Genomic DNA, 26,349 nt, shown 5'->3' with positions numbered 1-26,349 from the left:
AATTCAGAGGATGCTAAATATTTTCTGCAAAGAGTGACAGATGTTTACATGTTTATTGTCCTGTCTTTTTAGCTTACTTGTTGACAAGCCTCAGAATACAAAAAAATCAAAACAAAACAACAAAAACACATTTTGTACGTTAGTCCACATTTAACAGATACTTGCTTTAGCCTCTGTTTTACTGTGTGTATGATCCTCATTTCACACAAGCTCAGTTTTCTTAGCTACTCCCTCCTCCAGAACTTCGAGCCTGTTTTAGCAGTATTGCTGCTAATCACTCCTTTCTGTAAAGACACCATCTCCCAGAGGATGTTGAATTATGGGAAGAAGTAAATACCACTACTTGGAAAACTGTTCAGAGAAAGCAGAGTGATTTTTAAAGTGATTACTGGTAATACTGAGTGTTGAGCAACTGTAGCATTTATCATCTAAATTACTTTTAACTTACATTCCAGGTCATTCACAAAGTCTAAATCTAATACTGCTTTGTCTTCTGTGTCTGAAACATGTTGTACAACTTAAAGCGTGTATTACTTTAATTTTGCTGGGTTAAGCTGGGTATTCTGCCTAGTGAAAGAATAGACTTTACCATGGGAAGGGAGCTTCTTAAACAGCAAAACAATGCTTTGGTTCTCAGACATTCTTACTGTCTTCAAACTGAAATGCTATGATGGCGTGTGTGTTTGTAATTAGATGCTATTTCTAACCTGTTCTCTATCATTCTCAAAATTTCAATTCCTGAGATAGGACCTTCAGCGAGTTAAGTGTGAACTGCGAACAGCTTTTCTCTGTGCAGTGATTTTATCAAATATGCGTAAGTCTTCTGGTTGGTAGAGATATGGTACCCCACATACCTTCCTGTTCTAGTGAAGGTTACTCAGTCAACTAATTTTAATGCTATTTTGAAGTAGAAGAAACTACACTTTTTCCACTTGAAAGCTGTCTCAGATATTTTATGTTTGAAGTGATCAGTTTCTCTGAGTTCACTTTCCAGTATTTATGGTTGGTGTTTTCTTTTCCCTTCCTTTTAGGAACAATCAAAAGAGAACTGTTTTACTTTTACTCACAGTCAGTTTCTAATCAACAGCACTATCAAGTTCTCACAGAAGGCACCAATCAGGCATTTCTTCTGTATTGAAATTAGTTGCTAGCAGCAGTTTAATATCTTTTTAAGATAGTGGCTTAAAGCAGAAGAGACAGGCAGAGACAAAGAAATTGCAAAACACTGAAAGGACGTTTTGCCATGCAAAATAAACTCCACATGTAGTGAATATGGGAAATGTGGCTGCACAGTAGTGTGAAGGTTTTCTATTGTACTTGCAACATCAATGACTAGATAGAGATACAGAAGTAGATAACCGAAAGTGTATAATTTTTGAAGCACAGTATCTTTAATCTTAGCTTAACAGTGAGGCCTTTTATAGTTTCAGACTAACTTAACTAAATGTGAGAAGGTAGAATAGAGAAAACAAGATGGCAATGAAGCTGAGAACAGACTGCATGGTGATTTAGACAAGTTCCCTAAGCAACATTAGCCAGTAGGTCTGTGGTGTTTTATTGGTAATAAGGATTCATAATAGATTGGATCCCACGATGTCACATGTGGTGTGTTTCAGGCACTACACAGTGTTGCAGTTGAGTACAAATAAAATCTAACAAAGTATGTGGGACTTGTGTACCTGGCTCTGCAGGATGTTGAAAGGCTGATCCATTCCTTCCATTACAGTGCAGATGTCAGGTGGGGTGACTGGGGGAGAGGTGAAAGTGGTATCTTGGTCAAGGGTGGGATCTCTGTTATGCATATCTGACAGGGTAATTTCATCTGTTTTCATGTGGTCTGATGTTTGGATCCTTTTTACCTCTCAATTATATATATATATATATGCAGCATGGCACAGCTGTATGACCCAAGCCACAGTGCCAAGTGCCATTGAGACCATTACATAATTGTTATCCATAATGTGTAAAGAAGCCAGGTTTACACAATTAAACAAGGCTTTTGACACCATTTCATCAGCTTATATACTGTGTGCATACATTTAACGTGGTTGAATGCTCCCTCTGAGATGAATGTGCTACTTCTGTGCCTACACATGGAGGATAAACCTTGCTTGGATCATGGTTCTTAAAGGTGGATTATCAAAAATTTATTATAATTAGAGAAGTGGGCACTGGGCCTAGTGATTAAAAGTTCATTTTCTGTAAACTAAGAACTGCAGTCATCGACATGTACTCTGGCCATGCATTATTTTCTGTCATTTCTCCAAACACATTTTTAAAATAGTCTCCCTTTTTATAAACATGTATGTGTACACGATCTGTAACTCCAATTGCTCTAATTGCATCTTATCTAGTCAAATTCATTTTTATTAAGGTTCACACTGTGAGACTAATGAACCGAAAGCACTGGAATCATTCTCATTGCACATGGTTTGATATGTTTACTGAATCTGCATTGTCTCGTGCCCAGAGGAAAAAACAACAACAAAAACCACCATGATGCAAAACGCATCTTCTCAGTCACTTCCCCTGCAGGAAATAGTTTAAATTATTTGTGTTTTAACAGGGAAATGTAAGCAATGTTTCTGCTACAGAATTTTAATATGAAAGAACGGCTGACTAATGAAGAGTGTTTTAAAGGATTATGAAACGAGAAGGAGAAAAGATAGCAGAAGGTGATGGACAGCTAGGTGATACAGGCAGCTGACATACCTATAAAACTGATGTATCCGGAAGCTTAAGAAATGATCAGTGTCTGGATGACAGACACTAGTCATATTTTTTCCCAGTGGCCTGTAAACAGGAAACAATCTTCTAGAAACCATTCACGAGGTCACTCTTCCCTTGTTCACTCCCCTTCCAAACATAGTTTTATTTCAATCTCTGCTAGTCTGAACAACAAAATACACCTATTCTTTGAGGTACTGCCAGATATATAACAAAGTAAAGCAAAAGAAAACCATGCTTTTCCACTACATTCATCACGGACTCTTTGCTCAACAGCCCAAGGAAATAGATCTTGCTGTGTGATGGTGAACAAACTTTTTGAGGTTCAGGGAGATATCTGACTTCTCTCTCCAAAGAAGGTGACAGAAGACAAACTAGACTTAAAGACTGAAAATCACTGTCAAAACGTATCTTAGCCAGCCTTTTCCCCAATCAGGGGGATGCACACATATCACCGCTCTCTTTTGAAATGGGAGCACAGACAGGGTACACAAAGCCAGGATTTCCAAATGAAAGCTCATCCACGAGTAACAAAATAAATTTTATCACATAACCTATGTCCTTCTTGTGACAATGACATTGCTGTATCTGGCAGAACAAATAAAGACCTTTCCTAACTCTGTCCTCTTGGTGCCTCCAATACAATATATATATATATATATTTTTTTTCTGTGGCTTTAAAATTGTGATAAAAGCTATCAAAATAGCTAATCTCTCCGCCTGCCCTAAGGGAATGGCTTTTATATCACATTTAGAGTTGGGCAAAATACAGAAACACTTTTCCATCACAATTTTCATTGACTTTTTCATGGTAGTTTTTCAGTCATTTTTAGCCACTGATAATTATGCATCATCTAACACAAATACGTCAATAAAGTTTTCCAGATAACTCCTCAGTAATGAGAATACATAAATCCCCCACTCAATAGGCTATGCAGTCAGTTCACCACTACCACCCCAAAAAAAACACCAACGTTTAAAATACTGCAGTCTCTATGACAATTCATTTAAAGTGGAATTTGTTAATATTGGATGAGATCCTCAACTGCAGTAAATCAACATTCCCTGAAATCAATGAAATAACTCTGAAATGCACAAGATGGGAGTTAGTCTGATGCTTTTTGTAAATAGGGGTTCCTTTTGAGTTTTGTTGTTGTAGTTACATCTATTGTAAGTTTATTTAAATAATTTTCTTTCTTTATTCAACAAAATTTTACTTGTATAAAATATTTTAAATGGCAAAATATTACTTCTTTCTATTTTCAGGAGATAAAAGTGCAAAGGTTTTACTTATGTGGTTTGTGTTACTCAGTTCCCCTCTCATATTTGGGTAGGAATGGGTAAGAGAAGATTTAAAATACTGACTCTACTAAGGTAAAGAGGTATTCTTTTTAACCTCTGGTAGTCCTCTGATCTCCCTGACTGGGGACCTAGTCAACTGTGGTTCACAGTCAACTGTGGTGGAGTGGAAGAGGCAGGTCTTCTGCTGAGTGAGAACAGTGATTTTAGTTCTGGAGCTGAGACTCCTTGCAGGTTGTACAGTTTAAGCATGGTCTTTATGTTCTATCTCATCTTTTTCCCCTACTGCCAGCTACCGTATTCAATCTCACTTCACTTTGTTGCAATGTTAACATTCTCTCTTTGGATAGCAAATGGCGATTTTTCAGTAGACTGTACATTTTTCTGGCACAGGCTGATTCACTGCTCACCTTTCAGAGCGGTAAGTCCAGGCAAAGACTTAATTTCATGAAGTCCTTAAACAAATGCTAAAACCGTGACAGTAAGATATGGCTTGAGAAGGACAAGGAAAAAGGTATCTTTGAGTGATGACCTTTTAATTTCTCATGTTCTGTGATTGAGCCTCAGAAAGAAGATGAACATTGGAAGAAGTTGGAAGAAAGAGTCTAGAGTGTTGTCACTTGGCATTCTGTATTTAGCATTTCCATCTACTGTGCTAATGAAGTACATGTAACAAGAACCTCTATAGGTAAGTAAAAATAGCAGTGAAGGTTTGGTTTTGATATTTTTGACACATAGTCTGGTATCAGATCTAATATACATATCCCAAAATACATCGCAATATGTCCCACAGCATGTGAAATTAATAACATCCTGCTTTCTTTTGTTAGCCCTCTATGTACGGAGAGTTACAAAATTGCGTTGTGTATGTGGGTTTTCAAATAAAATTTCCAATTTCCAGATCCACTGCTTTGTCTCCACAAGTTCAAAAGACAGCCAAAAGCAGGGAGAAATGACTCCATGGAACTGAGCCTCTGTACTCATTATGATCTGGTTAGGAAGCACCTGCCATTCACCAGCTTAGAAAACAATTTGAAATTCAAGTAAGTCTCAGCAAGCACCTAACAAAGAACATCAGGAAGCTAGGTAGCTAGCCAGTTTCATATGCCTCATCTCTCAGGTTTTTGCTCTCATGCTCTCCCCCAGTACCACATACTGCTTTTTTTTCCCGCTTTTCCTTCTATATTTGAAGTAAGTGGAAAAATGCTACTGTTTAAAATGTCTCCTATATATTTTCTAGAATGGAGATTTTAATGCCTTTTAATGACAGAAATTACGTAGTAAGGCATGGCTTAGGAATAAAAGAATGTGCTAATATAGAAAGCCAAGCCAGATTTTCCTTTCAAAGGAGCAAACATGTAAGTATTAGTGAAAAATGTGCTTGGGCCAAATTAGGTTGGAAGCCTGGCACATGATATAAAGACTCAAAGCACATCATTTCCAGCTTTCCTAAGGTATTCATTGTAGCAACAATGTGAAAGTAACTTCAATTGTACACAATTTTGGAAATGCTTTATGATGATGATCCTTTCATCATTTCTAACTTCTTATAAGATATTTTTGCTATTTTACAATTTCCATTTTCTAATAATTGATCTCAACAGAGAGAAACGTTAAATCTGATGTAAATTCATACTTTTTGGCTATCACAATTATGGACATGTTAGCAGAAAGAGAGATGCTATCTGTGAGTTCATGAACGTTCACAAAAACTACACTCTGTACTGTTTTAAAAACAGTGTTGAAACAGGCTCAGGCTAAGCTTTCTGACATCCCTGGATCTATAAGGCAGGTTCATCTGAGCCTTTCATCATTCCTAAGGATTACATGCACAAAGTTTCAAACTTTGAGACCTGTCAAAGTGATTTGATTTTCACTTAGAGGTGGGAAGGCTACATTTTTGCAGCCAGTGTTTAGTTTTCACATCTCTAAATTTGAATCTTTCTTTGATTTCAAGCAGTATGGATGGATATGCTTGTAGTAGTGATGGTTTGAAAATTGTAACTTTTAACTCATCCTGAAAGTTCATGAAGAATTCTAGAGAATGAGAATACATTCACTTTTTTTTTTTTTTCTTTTTTTTCTGTATGTGTTGATTTACCGAAATGTTACAACTCCGTACCACTACCATGCAATGTCTACCACTTTGGCTTTCTCTTGCCACTGCAGATCTGTGTGTGTGGTTCTGTTTTGATGAAATGCAGAAACAAAATTAAATTAAGCCAGTAATGGCAACTGCATGAATATCCATGAAAGAGAAGGTCTAAAGCAACCAACATACTGAAAACACATACAAGAAGAAAAATAAATCCAATACTCTGAGTGTTAACCGTAGATTGAAAGATGAAGTGAGAACGTTTGACTTCATGATGTGTACTGATGTGGGAAATTAAATTGGTCAGGGTAGCTCCAGGGAGCAAACAATATTTTTCCTTAAGGGTATATAAAATGTCATCTTTTCATCCAAAAAATGCTAATACATTGCTTCTCTGTTAGCATTTTGTATTTAATATTAACCTGCAACTTATTGCAGGCAAAAAAAAAAAAGTATACTGCACTCTAACGTGCCTAGAAAGCCAAGGGTTGTGTCTATATCTGAATAAGCACAGGACTGAACTTCCTTATTAACTTAGCCAATCCAAATGATCTGCAGTGTTCAAGCACTACACTTGATTCCTTGTTACAGTGACAGAAGACAGCAAGTACAACCACACAGTAGTGCTGCACTCGCTACAATTGTGCATATGCCCATGTGGTGCACTGTTTCAGGAGAGGTCAAATGTAGTGATAGACTAGGAATATTTATTTATTTATTTATTTATTTAACCCAGTGACATACAGTTTGTAGTCTCAGGATGCAAGGCTTACCAGACCCTGGCACATCAGCTGTACTAATGGCAGAGGGTGCCACGTGGGCCATGAACTTACCTCAAGTATCTGATTAGTGTGCTGTGTTCAAGCAAGATTAAAATATATAACAGATTTGGGCTTGGCAGGGAATTTCAATTCTCTATCAGTCTATTAGCAAACGTTGGCTCTCCTGTGTAGTGGATTGTCTGGTCAGCTTCTTACAGACATTCAGGGTAGTTTTATTAACGTGCTTTCCCAGGAATATAGGATTCCTCATCCTTCCTCTTTTCCTGAGTCACATTACAGTTGAGATTTGGGTCTTTCACTATTGGTTGAACGAGTATTTGGAAGTGTTCTGTGACTTGCAATGTACATTAGTCTGTGAAGTTGCTTCTGAATTATATATATATAGCCCAGTTGTCCATGTCTTCAGGGGACAGGACTCAATGATCCAAGTAATTGTTTCCAATCCGGTGTTCTCTAGCATCCAAAAGTACAAAATAGACGGTAGATGAAGGATGGCATCTATCTGGCTGAAAGCAGTCATGCACACTGTAGGCGAGTGCCTACATTTTAGCTGATCAGCCCGTGATCTCTATGTGATGAACTAATATAAACAGGCAATTCTGAGGTACTGCTCAACTCACCTAAAGGATGATATATAGGTAAGGTACTTGTATGAGTCACACCCTGAAATCAGGACATTTACTCCACAGGAAGTTAAGGACACACAGGTCAGATGTAGATAGCTAGATAGCTACAACATGAAGTTAGATGAAATTATTTCAGCTAGTGATACTTGGTTGAAATAAAAATAAAACATGTAAAAATAACTCCTGTGCTGTTTACTGGCAAAATACCAACTGGAAGACTATATCTAGTTTTTTTTGTTGTTGTTGTTGTTGTTGTTTTTGATATTACACTTCAAGAAAGGTGTGGACTAATTGTAGAAAGTCTACAGATGAGTGAGAATGATTAAAGTCTTTAAAACCAAGAGCTATACAGAAGGACTAAGTGAAAGCTAAATACAGATTGAAGGACAAAAGGACAGGCAAAGTGAAACAGGAGAAAAAAAGACATTAATTTTCCTCAGGTATATGGCAAATCATTGTAGAGATTGCATTATACGTCCCTTACCCTGTTCTCTTACCACACCAAGTCCCATTTCTGCCTCTGTGCTCCATGTTGCTGAGCCACATCTCTGTCCCCTTCTGCTGCAGCAAAAGGCAAAAGTTTGGGGCATGAATAGAAGCAGTAAATGTGTTTGGGACTCTGCCAAGACCTCAGTCATGGCTTCACCATGCTGGGGCAACTGGAGGATGTATGGCCCAACCTACTAGTGGGACATCAGAAATGACTTGCATTCAGACTAAATCATTTTTCTGCTATTTTGCACACTTCTGTTAGCAAGCTCAAGGAATTATGAAACAGATTTTGCTGCAGTTTCTCAGTCTTTTCAGGTGCTGCAGCAACTTCTTATGTTGAATATTTAACCACCTCACTTTTATAGATCCCAATTTACTGATTTCTGACAACTTTCCTTTCTCTCTCACCCTTTCATCACTCAAGATGTAAGACAGGTAAGACAAGTGTGGGGAAAAAAAAATAAGTCAGCATGCATTAGGAGCCCACAGAAATGCAAAAAGAGAGAGTAGGAAAAATACACAAATAAGCATGTTTGACTCCATGCTGCTTGTATGCAAGCCAGAGTGAAAACAGCCTGAAGCTCCTCAAATTGAATAGGAGGATTTATTAGAGGACTGTGGCTGGGTAACTGAAAGGGGGACATTTAGTGAGGCCTGTAGCTAGCTAACCTTATTTTGTGAAAACATCTGCATATTTTTAAAGCCTATTTTAAGTAAGTCTGATGTTCTGAGTGTATAATTGCATAGTGTTTTTGTTGTTGTTGTTTCTATATCCTAAGGAAAGTGCTGTTAGACCATCCCTCCTTGAGCGTAATGTTGGAGACCTTTCAGACCCTACCCTGTGAGTTTTCTACCAGTCTGAGTGATGCGGAATCTGCCTTCCTATATCGTCTCCACTCCTAAATATGACACAATCTGTCCCACCCTTCCCTGTCCCTTCTTGAGCACAGGACCCAGAACCTCCTCCTGGTCTCATGGTGTCATTGGACCTGTGGTGTCTTCCCATTACTACCATGACACAGACATCAACAGCTCAGAAAATTCTGCTGTTGCTACGGGATTTGGCCTGACCTACAATGCCTCGGCTGGTACTGTGTGGGACCAGAAGTGACAGAAAGGTTATCATGCCCAGGTAAGTCTCTCCAAGCCTTCTCAGCTGAAGCCTCCAAATCATTTCATCTGATGGCAGATGTACACTTTGTCATGCAACCAGTGAGGATGATTATGGGGATCATAGAAGAAGTCTGTTAAGAATTCTGGTCATCATGTGGGACTGCATATGTGAATCCTAATAAAAACAACACTACAAAGCCTGTGCAGTTATCTGCAAATAAATTTATATTTGCACAAACAAAAGCTGGCTAAAGTTTTGAAGTGGGTTTCAGCAGATAGCTTTTTCCTTACCATGCTCATTTATCCTGAACAAGTCTATCACCTTTGCAGTTTAATTAGCCAGACACAAAATTTAAAACTTTTACCTCCTCAAAATTTAAAAGAGATTATTTGTAAGGATTTTTTTTTGTTTGGTTGGTTTTTGTCATCATGTTTCTCCTCCCCCTTCCCCCCCCCCCCCCCCCCCCCATGTTCAGGTGGAAAGTGGTGTGGAAGCCCTAGAAAAGAGCTATGTCTCTGTATGGGAGGATATTGTTAGGGTAAAGGATCTCCTTCCCGTGTTTCATTAAAGTCAGCAGATATATAACTTAGTGTTCGTTTCTGTGGCTACAGTACAGGCATACCTTTCTAATTTCCAAAATCCTCTACCCATTTGCTTCAGGAATGTGTACCATAAGTCTTCAACCTTGTTTTAAGATTAAATAGGAAAGTTGCACTTTTTAAATTCACATAGCATAAAGAATGAGAAAAGTTGCTTGTCATTCATTTTAATGAAGATTGAGATGGCTATAGCACACAATCACCAAATTTAATGAAGTAATTACTTTTCAAATTGATTTCTAATTCTCTAAAAAAAAAAAGTTCCGATTGTTATTAATGAGATAGTAAGAATTAACAGTACCTACAAATTAAAATTATTCTTCTCATGTTATATTACGTCCTTTGAGATGTTGTACAAATTTGCTGCATTTTTAATGTGGAAACTGATTTTGAGTTGAATAAAACTCAAACCATTCATTCCCTTCTGTTGATGTTATCATCTTCCAGTGTTAGTTTATACTGTCTTCCCCCTATTCTTCTGTGTTCCTGCTGCTGCCACTCTGGAAAAAGCCCTCTCTGTCACTGTGGACAGCACAATGAAAACATCTGCTGACATGCACAATGATAAGAAAAGCAAGCAAAATATTAATCTCTGTAAGGCCTGAAAAGATTGCTGAAAATATTCAAGGATCACTAATCACTTCAGTGATATGTTGTCTAAACTGTCTTTAGTTCATTGCGTAAACACACGGCCGTCATACTGAGGATTTCTGTTGGACAGATGTCACGCACTTCAAGATGCGGCCTGACTTTACCTATAAGTTCACATCTAAAAGTTGCTGTTTGAAGGAGTGATAATATCTCCACTTAAATCCACTGATAGAACTAGAAAGGTGAACACGTTCATGGGCAGGCAATCATCTGCAGTTGTAGGCTAAAAAAAGTTGTAGGATGATGATATTGGCTGAGTATGGAAAGGCTTCCTCTTTCATGTTTGCACTTGAAGGTGAATAATAGAATATATGAATTAGTGGGTGCATTTTAAGCAACTTCTCTTATTTTGTCGTAAGTTTGTGCCTTCCTCTGGCATGTCTGATGCTGCTGGCTGATCTAGGGGGACTGATGTGTGAGAGAAAGTCCTCTGAACTCCATTTCCATTGTGTGGTTTGTTTGAGCAAGTGTACCTGCAGCAGGCTGACTGGGTGTCAGCCTACACCATGGGAGCTGCGGTTCTGCCCAGGGAGTTTCTTCCAATCCAATCCAATCTCTGTACCATTAACCATGGGATCTTTTTGCCCATTCCTATTCTGCTTTTTCATACCACAGGAGCTCAGTTCAGTAGCAGTGATGGACATTTATTTTTCAGATTACGTTGCTGTGGAATGATGCTTATTCTGTGTTGAAAGTAAATTTAATCGATTTATAGTCTAAAGCACAGAAGGAAATTGTTGCTTTTTTCTTTGTTTTGTTTTGTTTGTTTTTCTCTCCTCTCTCTCAGGCACAATGTTACGCCGATTGCAGGTTGAATGAAATGCAGGATATAGGCACTACTGTCTCTTCAAGAGATACCAGGCTTTGTTTCAGCAGCTTTCCTTTCCCTGCAGTATTACACATTTGTGTTACCTCTCTGGCACTTCTCTCTGGGCAAAGACTTGACTTTTTGCAGTAGCTGATCTTGTCTGATATTCAGTCATCTGTGTCACAGTGTCCTTTCATGCTAGCTGAATTATACCTTCGAGTCTTTTTGTCAAATTATAACATCAAACGGACATAGGCTCTCCAGAAACCCGTCCTCTTCCCAAGGGAAGACATCTTCCTCAGTCATGTTGGAATCTTCCCAATATCCAGAACAACATGTTAATATGGCAGTCTCAGATTTACTTGAGACATGAGTTTTCTTTTAATCTGCATTGTCAAAATTCAAACTGAAGTCCAAAGATAGGCTAAAGGCTTAGATATTAAAAAATAACCCAATATACTTACTATTTTAAAATGTCAAGAATTTTCAAGACTAAGAACTTGATGCGTAAACACTTAGGTTTGGCAATACTAGGAAAAAAACAAATGGACTTCCACACAGATTTGTTAGAAAATAAATATTCTGAAGCCAGAGTATCCATTCTTTTTTTTTTTTTCCAGATGAAAAGAGTTAACGTGCCACTCTCCTTCATTAGCTTCAGAAGTTAGCATATCATATAATAACAGATCAATGAACTAAACACATTCCAATTAATCACTTCAGGGTTACTTGATTGCGCATGTAGTCAATTCCTTGAATAAATCAATGTCGGGTTAGAAAGCATTTCAAGTTAGGCTTTTGGAGAACTGCAGGCTGGAATTCAGGGAAAAGGAAAGCCAGTTGAAACCACTGCACTAGAAAGAGCAACTGCATTGCTCTTTTCCAACAAGTTGCATGTTTGGCATTGCAAACAGTTGCTACTTCTTGACTTTGGTGCTACTACTTTAGGAAAAATCACTTGGTTTGCAATAATTAATTTTGCCAGTTACGATATTTTCACCACAATGCCACATTAACTGTAATCTATACAACTGAGATTAGGAACCGTTTTGTAAACTGACAGAGAACCAGGTTCTGCTGCAGTCTTAGCTTTATGGGCACAATCGGATCACAGAGGCTCACGCTGAAATCCTGCCAGCACAGGCAGCTGTGTGGGCTGCTGAGATTGTGGCCCTAGCTCTTTAGCTAGCCAATGCACTAGTTGGGTTGGGTTGTGGTTTCTTTGCTCAGCACACTAACCTGAACAAAGGACTCAGCCCTGAGACCAGCCCCAGGGGAGATGCTCTGTGGAGGAGAAGCTCGGTCACCTTCGGACACTGCAATTTATGGGGAAGCTTGGGTTTGTATTAAATAAGGGAATCACAGTGAACTCCTGCTTAGCTACTTTTATCTCCTACTCTGAGGTAGACTACTGTGAACCAGTGCAGAGACTAGCTCTAGTTTGTGAGGAAAAAAGGATGTTTAGTTATCATGGTGCCTTAGAGCTTCAAATCAAGAAGGAAAAGTGGCATATAATGGAGGTGTACTTGCCCTCCTTTCAGCTTCACAGCAGCTTCTGAGACAAAGGAAAGTGACTAAAGTGGCAGCTTTAAAGCGTGTCACTTCATTTAAAGGTGTTATTATGCAAGTAACCTTTTTCTGAAATCAGCGAATATGTGCATGACTCTCAAGTCAGCCGTTATGGTGTTGGCTGTTCTCTAGGTAACTCCGAAGGGGTGCTGATGTGCACAAATCTGCCTGGCACCACGTTTCCAATGCTGACAGAAGTCCAGGTGTGTGGTGAGAGCTGCTGATGGACAAAGCTGGTCATTCCCCTCCCACCAGCACGAGGAGAACCTGTGAGAGCCACAACTGTGCAGCCTGCAGGAGAGAAGGCTTGGGGGGGGGGGATCATACCTGTGGGTGTAAGCACCTGATGGGGCAGTAAAGAAGATGGAGCCAGGCTCTTCTCTTGTCAACGGCACACAGTGAACGTACAAGAGGCAATGGGTACAAGCTGAAATACAATAAATTTCATTTAAATGTAAGTTTTTTAAATTAATTTTTATTTTTTAGAGTGAGAGTGATCAAGCAGAAGAACATGTTGTCCAGATGGTTTGCAGAGTTTTCAGCCTTGGAAATTGTCAAAATGTTACTGGACATTGTCCTGGGCAATCTGCTCTGAGTGACCCTGCTTGAGCCAGGGAGGTAGACTTAGATGATCTCCAGAGGTCTCTTCCTACCTCAGCTCTTCTCTAATTCTGTGATACTGTGAAATATATTAAAATAATAATGATAATTTTAAAAGTAAATGGCTATTTAGAAGCCTTAAAAAAAGAATGGTAGCAGGTAAATTTCTTAAGGATAGTTAAAAAGATTTTATTTTTGTTTCCCCTTTTCTACCTACCTTTTAACATCAACAAGGACAAAACACAAAAGAAAGAAAAAGGAAAAAGGAAAGAAGAAGTCAACAGTTTGTGGTGTTTTTTTGAATATATATATATTTTGCTAATTACAGGATTTTTTTTTTTTAAACTGAAACAATAATTAGCAATTGCTTTTTTCTTTCCTTTCCTCCTTTCCTTTCCTTTTTTTTTTTTTTTTGGTAAATTTGGAGAAACTGAAGAAGCATGATTCCAGATTAGGACATCTTTTTTTTTCAGAGATTCTCTGAAGGTGATTTCTGTCAAAGGGATGGAGAACCCACAGCCCACAGACCTAAATTAATCCCCCAGAATAAATCTGACATGCCTCTTCCCATTACATGGCCTGTAAGCCCCTTGGTGATCCACAAGAAACAGACTGCTTTCTCTTGCACACAATGAAGCAGACATTCCTGCATCACATCGCCAGACAAAATATTTGCTATTTAATGAAACTATAGGTTTCTCCTATAATGTAGTCAGTACCCAGATGGGAATTTCTTGGGCACTACACCACACGAGCACACCATGGATTGGATTAGGCAAAATTTGCTGTGCTCTGGTATAGTACAAAGTACATCAAACCTTAACCTGTGGTCATATGTGCCTTTCTCTTATTCAGACCTTCATTAAACTGACAAGAAGTAAGGTGGAGACAAACAAGGTCGCAGAGACGTGAGGTCCTCTACATGCTGCTGCCTGCCACTTTTTGCATCCTGGTTCCACAGGACACCAGGGGGCTTGAAGGATCAAATTCATCTGACCAAATGCAAACGTGCTAAATTTACTTTGATGACACTGATGTGTGTGTTACAACTCTAGATGTAAAAATACCTCCAGTTTGAATATCTTAAGTCAGCTTTCTTGATTTTTAAAGTTGGTAGAAGGAAATACAGGATTTGTGGAGTATGATTCCTCTCATCTTGAGATGGATCAGATGACCGTCTCCCCGCCACTAACTATTTCTTTGCAAATGGAGAGTAGCATAAAGAGTTCACAAGTTGTTGTCTGCTTTATGGACAGATGTCCTGACACATTTGGTTAGGTGAATCCCAGTAAAAAAGAAAACTGTAAATGGCATTGAATTTATAAGCAAGTGTTTGCCTCGTACATAAAGCATTCCAAGGAGAAAGAGAATACACCTCTGGTACTACTGGAGAGGACTAAAACATGTAGATATTGGGGATGCTGGGAACATGTGTCTCACCAATTCCTTGAGATCTCCTGCTCACTTTCACCTTCTGTGTCACTGACCTCATTCATCAGATGTGAGTACATTTTGCTAATTCAAGAGAAAGGAAATGGCAGAGTCTTACAGTTAAATTTACCCTGCTTGTAGGCCTTCCAAGGCATGGAAACATCGTGACATATATTACTGGTACTGCAGATTAAAGTGTCTGTGAGGGAGCTATACTATTGTTCTTCTGTACAAAAGTGCGTCTGCAGAGCTGTGCAAGAAAGCATAAAGGGTTAGAGAATGATCAGTCTCTTGGGTAAGAAGATAAATATTCAATCTTTTTCCTTTCTTAATTGCACTTAGCATCTGTATTTATTTATTCAAGAATGGCTCTTTGGGAGCTTGTTCTAGCCCCTTTGATAAACAAATGGGGTTCTGTTTCCTTTTTTAGAAACTAATTATGCATTTTGGGAAACTAGGAGAATGCATCTTAAAAGAAAACATCTTAAAAGAGCAAAGAGATCATGATGGAAAGTGCATACTTAAAAACACTAGTGTCTGTTTTTCAGATTTGTAAAAACTATGAAAAATAAAGGCTGACCAAACCATTTTGTGTTTCTGCCTTCCATTCCATTAGTTTCTGGGCTACATGGCCTTCCCTCGGGTACCTCATGTTCAAGGCACAGGAAAAGACACCTCCAGTCAGCTTCCTGTAGTCAGAAGAGAGTTCCTGTGCTATTATTTCAGCGTCCAGGTACCGAGAACTGCAGAGAAGCTGCAGCCAAGCACACTCCAGGCACCTCCAGCAATTTTCAGCTTTCTTGGTCTCTTGATCATTTTCCCAAGAGGTATTGTATCAGTTATTTTTAAAAACAGAAGTACTTTTTGAGAATGTGTAGGGGAAAAAACATCTGGGGAAGAACACAGATTTAGTAAGAAAGAGAAAGACAAATGGCTAAAAAAGAATTTAAGAAGTGATATTCATGAACCAGGGTTCATCTTCAAGCAGTCTCTGAAGTCTATGTAATTATTGAGGACTCGGTGTTAACTTACCTACTCTCCATTCATTTCCACTGCTTCTGCCCACTTAGAGGCCAGGCTGGAAGACAAGTAGCTAAACGTGCCTAAGGGAAAGTGCCCATGGAAATTGCTCTTTCAAGTAGGTGGAGGTGGGGAGGGGCAAAGGAGAAGTGTAAGGTTATCACATGAAACTGCTAGTGAAACCATGTGGGATTTTTTCAAGTCATCTTTCAGAGTGGATACCAAATAATTTAAATCAAGATCAGAATGCAAAATGTGCACATTAAAAAATAAAAATTTAAAAATAGAGAGACCCTACAGTTATTTCTGAATGATATATCCATATATGTGTGTATATGTATAAATTAGTTTATGTATGTGCTTATTATATATTAGTGTGGGCATATAAGCACGTAAACAGCTAGAAAACTAAGAGGACCACCATCAGATGGCAAAAGAAATGCCTAGCCTTGAAGCTGCGAGAGAGCAGCAGTTGCTGTTGCAGCAGTCCCACAGCAGCATCCGCAGGGCGAAATCCCAGGCCCTTGCTGAGGACAGACACAGGCTGGCTGTCCGTGATCTCTGGCAGCTTTCCATTGCTCGAGTGTTTCCACTGGCGTGAGTCTTACTAGAAAACATGCAGTTTTTCTGCTCAGCCAAGAAGATGCCCAATATGAAGTCAGGTCCTTGGCGGGTGTATGTTACAGCTATTGACTTTACACCATCACAGTGAATTTTCAACCCCTGAGGACAAAAACTTTTGCTTCTTTGCTATACAAATTAAGTAGTTTTATATAATATCTTGTAGAAAATGTATGTATAGTGGGCAATATCTGCAGTTCTTATGGAACGATCTGAATTAGAGTAATTCAGCTATTTCAGGCATCTTTATTCTGCAGTATAAAGAAGATTTCTGCAGCTGCAAGACATTGGATAGAAAGAGAAAAATATTCCTATGCCTTGGTAAGAGGGGAAAACATTGGCTAAAAAATCATTGAACTTGTCAGTCGTCTCCCCAGTTACACACACAGCAGAGAAAAGGCATTTCTAAGAGGAGCTTAAAATAAGAGCTCTTCAGTGATAAATTATTAAAGTGCAGATTGTTAGGCTGGAATTCTAATAACTATAATTTGAAGTCATCTGTCTGACACAGTTCATCCTATCATTAAATTCTTTCTAAAAATTGTTATGTTCTTCAAAAACCAGATAAAGTGCTAAACGGATGGGATGGAAGGAAAGGAATGTGTAATGAAATCTGTCGTTCAGATGTGCTCAGCCCCAGGGCTGCCTGGGCTACGTGTGTGCAGCGTGCAAGCTAACCAAACCCGCGGAGGAACCGACAAGCCCTGCGTGCAGCACGCTGTGTGTCACTGCCGCCACCATCGCTGGAGGAAGGCAGGAGGCAGCAGCCTTCAAGACAGCGGAGGACTGGACAGCAGGTGGAAAGAAAAGTAGACGGAAGGAGGCAACTATGTGAAGGCATTAGGCAAGCAGAATGTGCTTTTTAATTAAGGTGTAATAAAGGATGTGACGCACTTAGTATCTCCGGCGGTAGGAAATGCTGCCACCTAATAAGATATTACTGTAGAGATTGTACTAATTGATGTTATAAGGGATCAAGAGAGTGACTTCGTTTCTTGCTTCTAGGTGACTTTTGACAGCGTTCATTAACGCTGAGATACTACTGCAGTCATGTTTCAGAATGAAAATTATAATTAGCCCAAGGAACAGTATGAGTGAAAACAAAGGAATTTATAGAGCCATATACACATGGGCATATGTACACTCCAACACATGTTGTGCATACAAATAGTTTTGTGCGATGGTTTTTAATGTATCCCACTTTGTTTCAGCTCTTTTCAGTCATGTGGGAATGTGTTTTTTTCCTGCTCAGCTAATCACACAATTCACGTACTCACACTCAAACTATACATGCTATGACAATAAAATACAGATCTGCTATGTTTTTTGGAAATATTTTACCTACATTTTAAACGTTCTCAGACAAGTAAACCAGAGAACAGGTATAATTTCGCATAAAAACTTTGTGCAACTGGAATCACAATAATAAAGACAGTTTGTTGGCTATAAATCATTTAAATACTGTGTTTGTTTATGTATCACAAACAAAGGCACTCAGAAATAATAAATCAAATGCAGAACAAGAAAAGCTTTTGTGATAACAATTATAATAGGAACAGAAGGTCAATTCCAAGCAATTTCTGCCCTGGTGAAATACTAAAGCCTTCAGAAATCAGTTCATATCTGATGCTGGAGGCAGGTGTCTTGCAAAGATTGTGAGATGAGTAGGTCTGCCAACAAGTGTAGAAACAAACCGTACAAATGTTACTTTATCAAATGCCTCATTTACAGAAAGTTTAAAACATCAGCAAGGCAATTAACCCCTTTGAAAACAAAACCTTTGAAAGTAAGAAAATTTTTTGCTTATAGAAAAGTTGGTGACATAAGGAATACATGCTGCCTATTATATGTAAAATATGTAACAGGTAATGAATTTATAGTAGTTTGAGTTATATGAGCTTTTGATACAGCAGGACTGCACGTTTTTATGTATTTTGGTTTTAGATCTGGAATCTAAACACAGATTGCCTCTGAGTGCAACCTCTGAAATGCTGGACGCAATAACCTTGTATTCCTGAAAAAGAAACAAATGCCTTTGAAGCTTCTCTAGGTCAGGTCCTATGCCATTTCTGTCCTGGGACACATTCAAGTCACGTGCTTTGAATATGAAAGTGTTAGAAGTCCATCAGTGGTAGCCTTCTAAATTATTTGTCCAGTGAGAGTTATAAAATCCAGAGGGCAATTTGGACTGCATTTAGGGATGACTGGTAAATCAAACCAAAATTGAGCAATTCAGATGCAAACTGAAGGATATTTCTGCCCTAATTGAAGTGAAGATCAAAATAATAAAACTTACTCTCATGCCTAAACCTTGGTGAGTGTCTAAATTGAAGAATTAAGGCATTTTGTTTTCTCTGTAGGCTATTTTTCACCATCAGAAGCAACTCCCTAAATCTTTTAGACCAGAACGAAAACATGCATTTTAAGGTGGCTGGCCGTTGTTGTTTTAAAGAGCTTGTATTCCAGAATGTTATTTTCAAAGCAATGTGAGTAGGAGTCTAGCCTAGGCCAACTGCACTCACAGATGCATCTCGTGTACAATAAGCTTTACTTTCACCTTATTGATGCTATTGAATATACATCTAAAGACTCGTTGTATACCAGTTGACTACCATTAAAGTTTGCAATTATGAAAGATGTGCATTTTCTGATTTGTTTATATTTCTAAGAAACTGTGCTTTTCACACTGTTAATGTGAAAATCACACCTATTAATATGGCCTCCTACACTAAAAATAGAACTTAAAGTTGTGGTCAGATTAATAATATATGATCATTAGCTCCTTTCTGATTGTGACCCTACGCAGAAACAGGATTTTCACACTGCATAGATAGCAATCTGAAATTCAAAGTGGCATTGAGGTTTCCAGTTTCTTTCCTGTTTGAGCTGAGATGTTTTAGTATGGGAAAGACTAAAAAGAACGTGGAAGTACATGACCGGCCCTCCTCTCAGCTGCACTCCAGTGTTGCAGAAGCCAGCAGTCATGGTCAGCAGAGACCACGCTGGGGAGAAAACAGCCAAACGAAAAAATACAGTCATAAATTGAAAAACAACAGCCCAAACATAGGACGAAAGCAGAGCAGGGTAAAAGAGCTGGACTTAGCTGGATGGAGCTTTGCCAGGTGCGGAATTGGACTGCAGACCTACATGGTGGCTTTGAGAACAGGCAAAGCTGTATCAGCTTGCTAGAGCAAGGCCTGCATCATCTTCAAGAGGGTGGAAATGTTACTGCTCCTGGAGATTGCTAGGAAGGTGTTAAAAACCTTTTGGCCTGCATAACAACTAAGTTGTGTGGCTGGCAGCAGGATCTGCGGCTCAGCTCACTGACCGTGTTTGTCATTCTTAATTGGAAAACTCCCTTGGGTTTCAAGTGTGCTAAACCATTTCTCTCTGTGAGCCTCGGTCAAAAAAGCTTCATGCTTCTTCTCTCCCATATAACATAAAAGCCAAGCTGGAGATGCTACTGAGTCTTATTTTCCATTGCACTGTACACGGTGAATATGCCAATTTTTGTTTTGTGACTTGTTGCATAAGCATTTTCCATGCCTTCCTCCTGCTGTCACTTGGAGTCTTTCACGTTCTTTCTTTTTAAAGCTTTACTACAAAGAGATCGCCTAATTGGCACTAAGATATTTCAGCCAACTGACAATTTGGACTACTGTGAACACAAGCTTCTCACTGGCTTGGAGCACCATTGGCTCCTCTTCTGTGCCCCTTTATTTTGCATTGCTGGTGCAAAATGAAGCCACAGAAGGGGCTCTAGTTTTCCTTTGTGGGCCGTATGTAACAGACTACACAAAAGGTATAGGGAGCTCATGGGACAGTATGCGGGGGCCTTTCATGGCCAAGGAATACAAAGAATTGCTCTGCCTCACTGATTTCTGGTAGATTTGCACGTAATAAGCATAGGATCCACAAGGGCAAAAGGGAGATGCTAGAGCATGTAAGAATCAATAGCTGAAGCACTGAAAATAGAGTGGCAAGGAGTTATTTTTAGCTCATTGGTCTTGTTTCTGTTTTTCTTTATTAGGGGAAGTGAATAGGGAATTAGATCTGGCAGTGTAAGGTTGACTGAACATTACTGTTTTCCTGTAACTATTGTATTTTGTTTGGGAAATCCCCCCAAAGAGTGCAATTAGTACTGTACAGTGCTTCCTCTAGACTGAAGGGTGGCTTTTTGTTGTTGTTTTTCTTGCTTATATTTGGGATTTGACTAGGGAGCTCTTCTAACGCTTACTGTTTTCTCCTTTTCAGAAAGCGTCCTAATGATGCTTCAGAGATATAGCTCTCATTCGTATTAAAGCCACTTTGGTACCTTGGTAATGAATGAGATTCTGAACCTTGTTGTTTTTCTCACGGGTAGCAAATTGTGGGCAAGGTTGCAAGGATGATGACATGGGCAGCATCCAATTTGTCGGGTTCCCTTTCCAGGGTCCTTGCTCAATTCCATTAATACTTATGTAATCACAGCCTCCAATACCATTGTACCATTTTTTTCGTTGTAAGTATTTTAACCCAAAAAGGCTGTTTGATAATGGTAGGCTCTTAGATGTGCTTAATGATGTGTGCATGATCTCAGTATTTGCTTATATGCTTATGTAAGTATATGCATAAAATATTTGCAGGAGTAGCACTGAAAGCATATGCAAGGTATATGTAAATGTTATGTATGCATATACATGTAAACAAATGTAAATACTTATGAATGTCATTAATGTACGAATCACATGGAAAAAATATATAGACTTTCAGCATTATTCTTGATTTTTCTTGGGCCAGAAAATTCTCTCATAATTTTCATTTAATATAACACTGATGAAGTCTTATATAACACTACAAAGTCTTCAATAACTAACATATATAAGACCTGCATGTTCCTCACCTGTAGGGGGCTGACTTGGGCCAAATTTTATTTCTTCCACAATTTTTATGCCAACGAAACTTGTGGGACCAAATCTTTAAAAAATAATACCAGAGTTTTGGGAGCCATGACAGCTGGAGAGATAAAAGAGAAATAGTGCTAGTAGAAAAAGCTGTTTTTGTTTTTGTTTTTGTTTTTGTTTTTGTTTTTTTAAATCAGATTATTGACACAGGAAAAGGACTTTGCAGCCATCATGTCTTTGAATTTCTGTCTTTGTGGATGCTATTGAGCCACAGAGTTAATTATTAGTGCCAGCAAAGATATGTGTACTCAGAATACCTGACAATAATTTAATTTAGGTAATTTTATTTAACTTTGTTCATATTATTTTGATACTTCGGGGCTGGAGGATGCTGTCTCTGCTTTCTCATTTCAAGATTTCTTTTCTATGTTACCCAAGAATATGAAATGACTCATTTCCACATTAAGCACTAAAAGTAACAGCACTGGTTTGGCGTATGCATAAAAGTTAAATTATTCCGGCTTTGGTGGAAACTGTCATAAGACATCCACCTTAGTCATTGCTGAAATGTCTTTCAAATGCAGTCTCCTAGAGGGTGCACTACATCGTTAGCAAACAGGACAAAAATGCAGAACATCTGAGTAGCTGCCAAGTACAAACTCACATAGATCTTCACAGTTATTTGTCAAGCCAGGTTGCTGAAGTTATTGTAGCTAGTTTTTATTACAGCTGATGGTATCCTTTGAGGGATTTTTATTTCCTGGTGGTTTTGCTGGAGTTGTAATAGACCTCTGGCTACCTGGAGTTTTCAAAGTTTGAAAAACTTTATTTTCCTATTCAAACCTTGATAATGACATATGGCACTGTTCTGTTCTTTTCCAATGGCCATATCTGTAATATCTCACTCGTAAACCAGAAGACCACCTTAAGCATGTGCATTTCTAATATTAGCAGGCTTTGCACTGCATGATTACAGGCAAGCTGTGGCAGGTTTTAAACATTTGAGCTGTGATTTGAATTGCTGTTTTTTGGGGTGTTACTTGTATCCGTCAGAAGGGTGGACATCAAATGTATGAAATACCACTTTCAGCCCTGCTGAAGATCTCTTGTAGTGTAGAAGACACGGTCATTGTAACCAATCCCACAAAAACAAACACAAAGTGATGCTTGAGTTGCAAGGAATGTAAATTTTCTTTTATGCTGCTCCCAAATATGATCCTGTAACCACTTCATTGCTGAAGCCTGTGATGAAGTTTTGAATTGACTGCAGCACCTAATGCCATCTGTTTTTAAGTCACCTTTCAAATCATGCTGGAGAATATTTTATTTGCAACAAAAAGTCTCTTAAAAGAAACATTTTATAGAATACATTAGACTACTTACCTGTAAAAGCATTCTGTTTAGTGTGAAAACCAAATCAGACTTTAAAAAAATAAATAAATTGACAATGAGTGTAACTCAAGAGAAATTAAGTGGTGAATGCTTAGCAAGACACATGAAAATACCTGAACAAATCCTGCAAAAAGAATGTTCATGCATTAGGAACTTGATGCATTAAAATTTTATTTCTACAATTCAAAATGTGACACTTCAGGATGTTCCCCAAGGATGCATGTAATTCTGTGATCAGTTTTTAAAACTGATGATTTCCACCTACTCTAGCAAATAATTCAGCCTTCTTTTTTTTTTTTTTTTTGTATTGCCAATAATAGCTCTATCTCTAAGTTCTCCAAAATCCATCTCAAACAAGATCATTGTATCCTGTGAGCCATGAAAAGTTGATATGGGAAGAAAGAGAGATGGGAGAAGGTATTTTATTTTTTTGTATTGGTTTGGGATTTTTTAATAAAGAGGTTCACTTATTTCCTGGTATATCGAAGATGAAAACAGGCTCAAAGAAGAGACAGCTTTATAACAGAAATTTTTTCTGCCTATAACTTTTGCAATTATATATAAAATAAATCTTTCTAATAGCCTTTCAGGAATTAAAATCAGTTTACATTTTAAGTATCTTTCAAATGCATAATTATAACACGTTAATCTTTTTGTATGCTATTTTACATCTACTTGTTGGTATTCTGGAATGCTAATTTTGATATGCCAGAAATAGTCCGTGGTTTTTTTTTTCCTTTTAAATGATCAAAGTTTACATATTCAATTAAAACATCTAACCTTTCAGGGTTGCTTTTTTTTTTTTTTTCTCCCCAATTTAATAGGAAAAGGACTGCTATCAGAATGCTTACTGCGTAATGACCTCACTCATTAGACACAAGAAGAAACAGGAACGAGAAAGGACAGTGAATGAATGGGCCAGGACCACTGGCACTGGCCATGCCATGTTTAAGAGACATCACGCCCCTCTCCCAAGGCGCTCTGTGGAGGTGCTTCTCTGGAAGACGTGGCTCCTGCTGCCACCACCATGCACTCTTGTCCTTAAATAAAGTTGATTTCTAAAAGAGAAAAACAGTCATGTGAACTGAGCACCTAAATATCTATACAAAAGAACAATCTTGGCCCTACATTCATTTCCCGTGTACAAGGTTTACTGCTTCTATGAATATTTCTGCTGTATTTGTATGCTATAGGCATGCCTCACCCCTTGGTTTTGTTATCAAAAATTTAAGCAAGCAGTGAAAATTCAAAAGTCATTACAGGGATTATACTGTTCACAACAATGGATGAGGAGTGCTGTAAAACTTAAGAGATGAAGCTGTAGAAGAACCAGTAAATTTATCAGAACAGGGTGAAGGGATTTTGGATGTTTACCACATTGTCTTCCATCAGGTGATGTGGTCGTACCGTGCACTCCCACAGTCCCCATCAGGGTGTGACTGTGCTCCACGATGGGAGGCCAACACAGCTGTCACTGTTATTCAGCTTCTATGTTGCTGAAAACTGTATTTATACTGATGGAATCGCATGCTACACAGACATCGAATGGGGCTCTGAGGAAAGTGCTTAAAGCAGAGTACATGTATATAGTAACAACAAAACTGGTTTGATGTTATATATATACAATCAAAAGTATTTGTTCTTGTTTGGGGGGATAAAGAGAGCCTGTAGGCTGAAAAAGAGGTTTTCAGTTGTCACACTATTGCCACTCTTTTTTTGTTGCTCCTGAAAGCCATCCCAGTAGGACATACTAGGGTGCATCCTTGTTGCAGGTCCTGGGATGTCAAAAATGCCAGATTGCATGCAGTTTGAGTACCTTATCTCATGAGGCTTGGCAACACCTCCTGACAAAGCCCCATTGGCATTCACCCAGACCATGTATCGTTTCCATGACTAAGTGATGTGAATTAAAATCCTTGGTGAACAATCTGTAGCGCTCATCTTCCACATGATTTCTGGAGATTAATAGTCTGAAGAACACCCCGGAGGTGGTTCCGAAGTCTCTATCCTACCATAACAACTGGGGCACCTTTTGGGCAGCCCAAAGGTTTGCCAAAGCGTGGGTAGTTTGGAAGGACAGGGTTTTGGTCCCGAGGCACTGTAAAAGGCTAGTGCAGCGAGGCAGCATCAGTAGGAGTGGTGACACTGCTCTGTTACCAGACCTGCCTCAGAGTAATTCTGTATTTTTATTTCCAAACTTCTAATATGCAATGGAGAAAGAAAAGAAGTTCAGTTATGTTCAAATGTCAGCACAGCAATATGTTGGTGACCAAGCATGGTGCATGACCAAATTTCATGCTTTGCTGAATCACAAATAATTTACAGAGCTATCAGGCCACTGGTTTAATTCTCCTTTTAAATTGGCAGTCATTTGACACAGGAATTTACCATTTAGCATGTTGGGGGAAAAAAATAATCCCTTCATTACAGGATTTCATAATTATTTGCATTTATCCAAAACAATCAAATGGTGCAATGAATTATCACTTTTAAATTGAGAGCTTTATGGCATTCATTATATCTGAATTTTTTCATTGCAGGACCCAGGACTCATACTTGAAGATGCATTATACATAAATAGAAAATAGCATTATACTTGTCCACCTTTGATTAGGTGTAAAGCAGCTTGTTCTCCTTACCCAACCAACCAACCATAGTTTGTGAAGAAAAATGCCACCTTACCTGTACTACAAACATAATAGTCTAAAGAGTTGCTGACCAACACTGTAGTAAATGCACAAAATTTAGTGATTTGTGTAAAAGTTTTTAGCTTATATTTGTTCTAATTTAGATAACCACAGAGCACCTTTAGCACCTAAGTCAGACTCACAATGTCCCAGGGGGTTGTAGAGATCTCCCCATGATCTTCCCTTCCACATGGCAAGAGCAACAAATCATATAGAATCACAGAATCATTCAGGTTGGAAACGACCTCTAAGATCATCTAGTCCAACCTATAACCTAGCACTAAAGTCCACCACTAAACCATGCTACTAAATTTCAAATCTACACATTTCTTAAAAGCCTCCAGGGATAGTGACTCAACCAGTTCTCTAGGCAGCCTGTTCCAATGCTGCACAACCCTTTTAGGGAAGCCATTTCTCCTACTATCCAACCTATGAAAAAAAAAAAAAAAAGAACAAAACAAAACAAAACAAAATGACAAAACATAATTCTTGACAGACCTGATGCTGTTTTGCTCTTAAATACCTCTATGGATAGAGACTCTACAAGCTCCCTGGACAATTTAATCTGCTTTTCCTTATTTTTACTACTGGAAAACATTTTTCTTCCTTCTTCTGAATCTCCCTTGCTGCCATTTAATTTTATTCTGTCACCTATGATTATGGAGAACGCTTTTTTGCCTCCGTTTCAGTAGCACCTGCTATGTATTCAAAAACAAACAGAATGGTCTGATTTTGCAGAAGTGCAAGAGGAAGCACCAAACACTGGCATTTCTCTTTGGATTGAGAGGAGTCTGAAAGTGCTTTGCTGTTTACCTCAAGCCACTTTTTCCAATGGTATAACCAGAACTTTAGCTTTGCACTTTAACTTTTTAAAAGTTCATCAGGAACCCTCTTTATTGGTATAAACTTTCAATCAGAAACCCTGCAGCTTTCAAAACATTCCTTAACACTTT

At 38.5% G+C, this 26,349-nt stretch overlaps 1 long non-coding RNA gene across 1 annotated transcript in view; it reads left to right on the top strand.

The window, feature by feature from the left end:
• The window catches only part of LOC106039530 (uncharacterized), a 96,496-nt gene extending 77,207 nt beyond the window's left edge, over positions 1-19,289 (top strand). The window contains exons 7-12 of the long non-coding RNA XR_010833432.1: positions 4,588-4,714; positions 4,928-8,862; positions 8,972-9,153; positions 12,895-13,216; positions 15,410-15,620; positions 16,999-19,289. This is a non-coding gene — a long non-coding RNA (uncharacterized lncRNA). The remainder of the gene's footprint in view (positions 1-4,587; positions 4,715-4,927; positions 8,863-8,971; positions 9,154-12,894; positions 13,217-15,409; positions 15,621-16,998) is intronic.
• Positions 19,290-26,349: the final 7,060 nt, after the last annotated feature.

Source organism: Anser cygnoides, chromosome 1, assembly GCF_040182565.1.
Source record: "Anser cygnoides isolate HZ-2024a breed goose chromosome 1, Taihu_goose_T2T_genome, whole genome shotgun sequence".
NCBI classification, from domain to species: domain Eukaryota; kingdom Metazoa; phylum Chordata; class Aves; order Anseriformes; family Anatidae; genus Anser; species Anser cygnoides.
The sequence above is the reverse complement of the archived record's forward strand: the minus strand, read 5'-3'. Positions and strand labels throughout refer to the sequence as shown.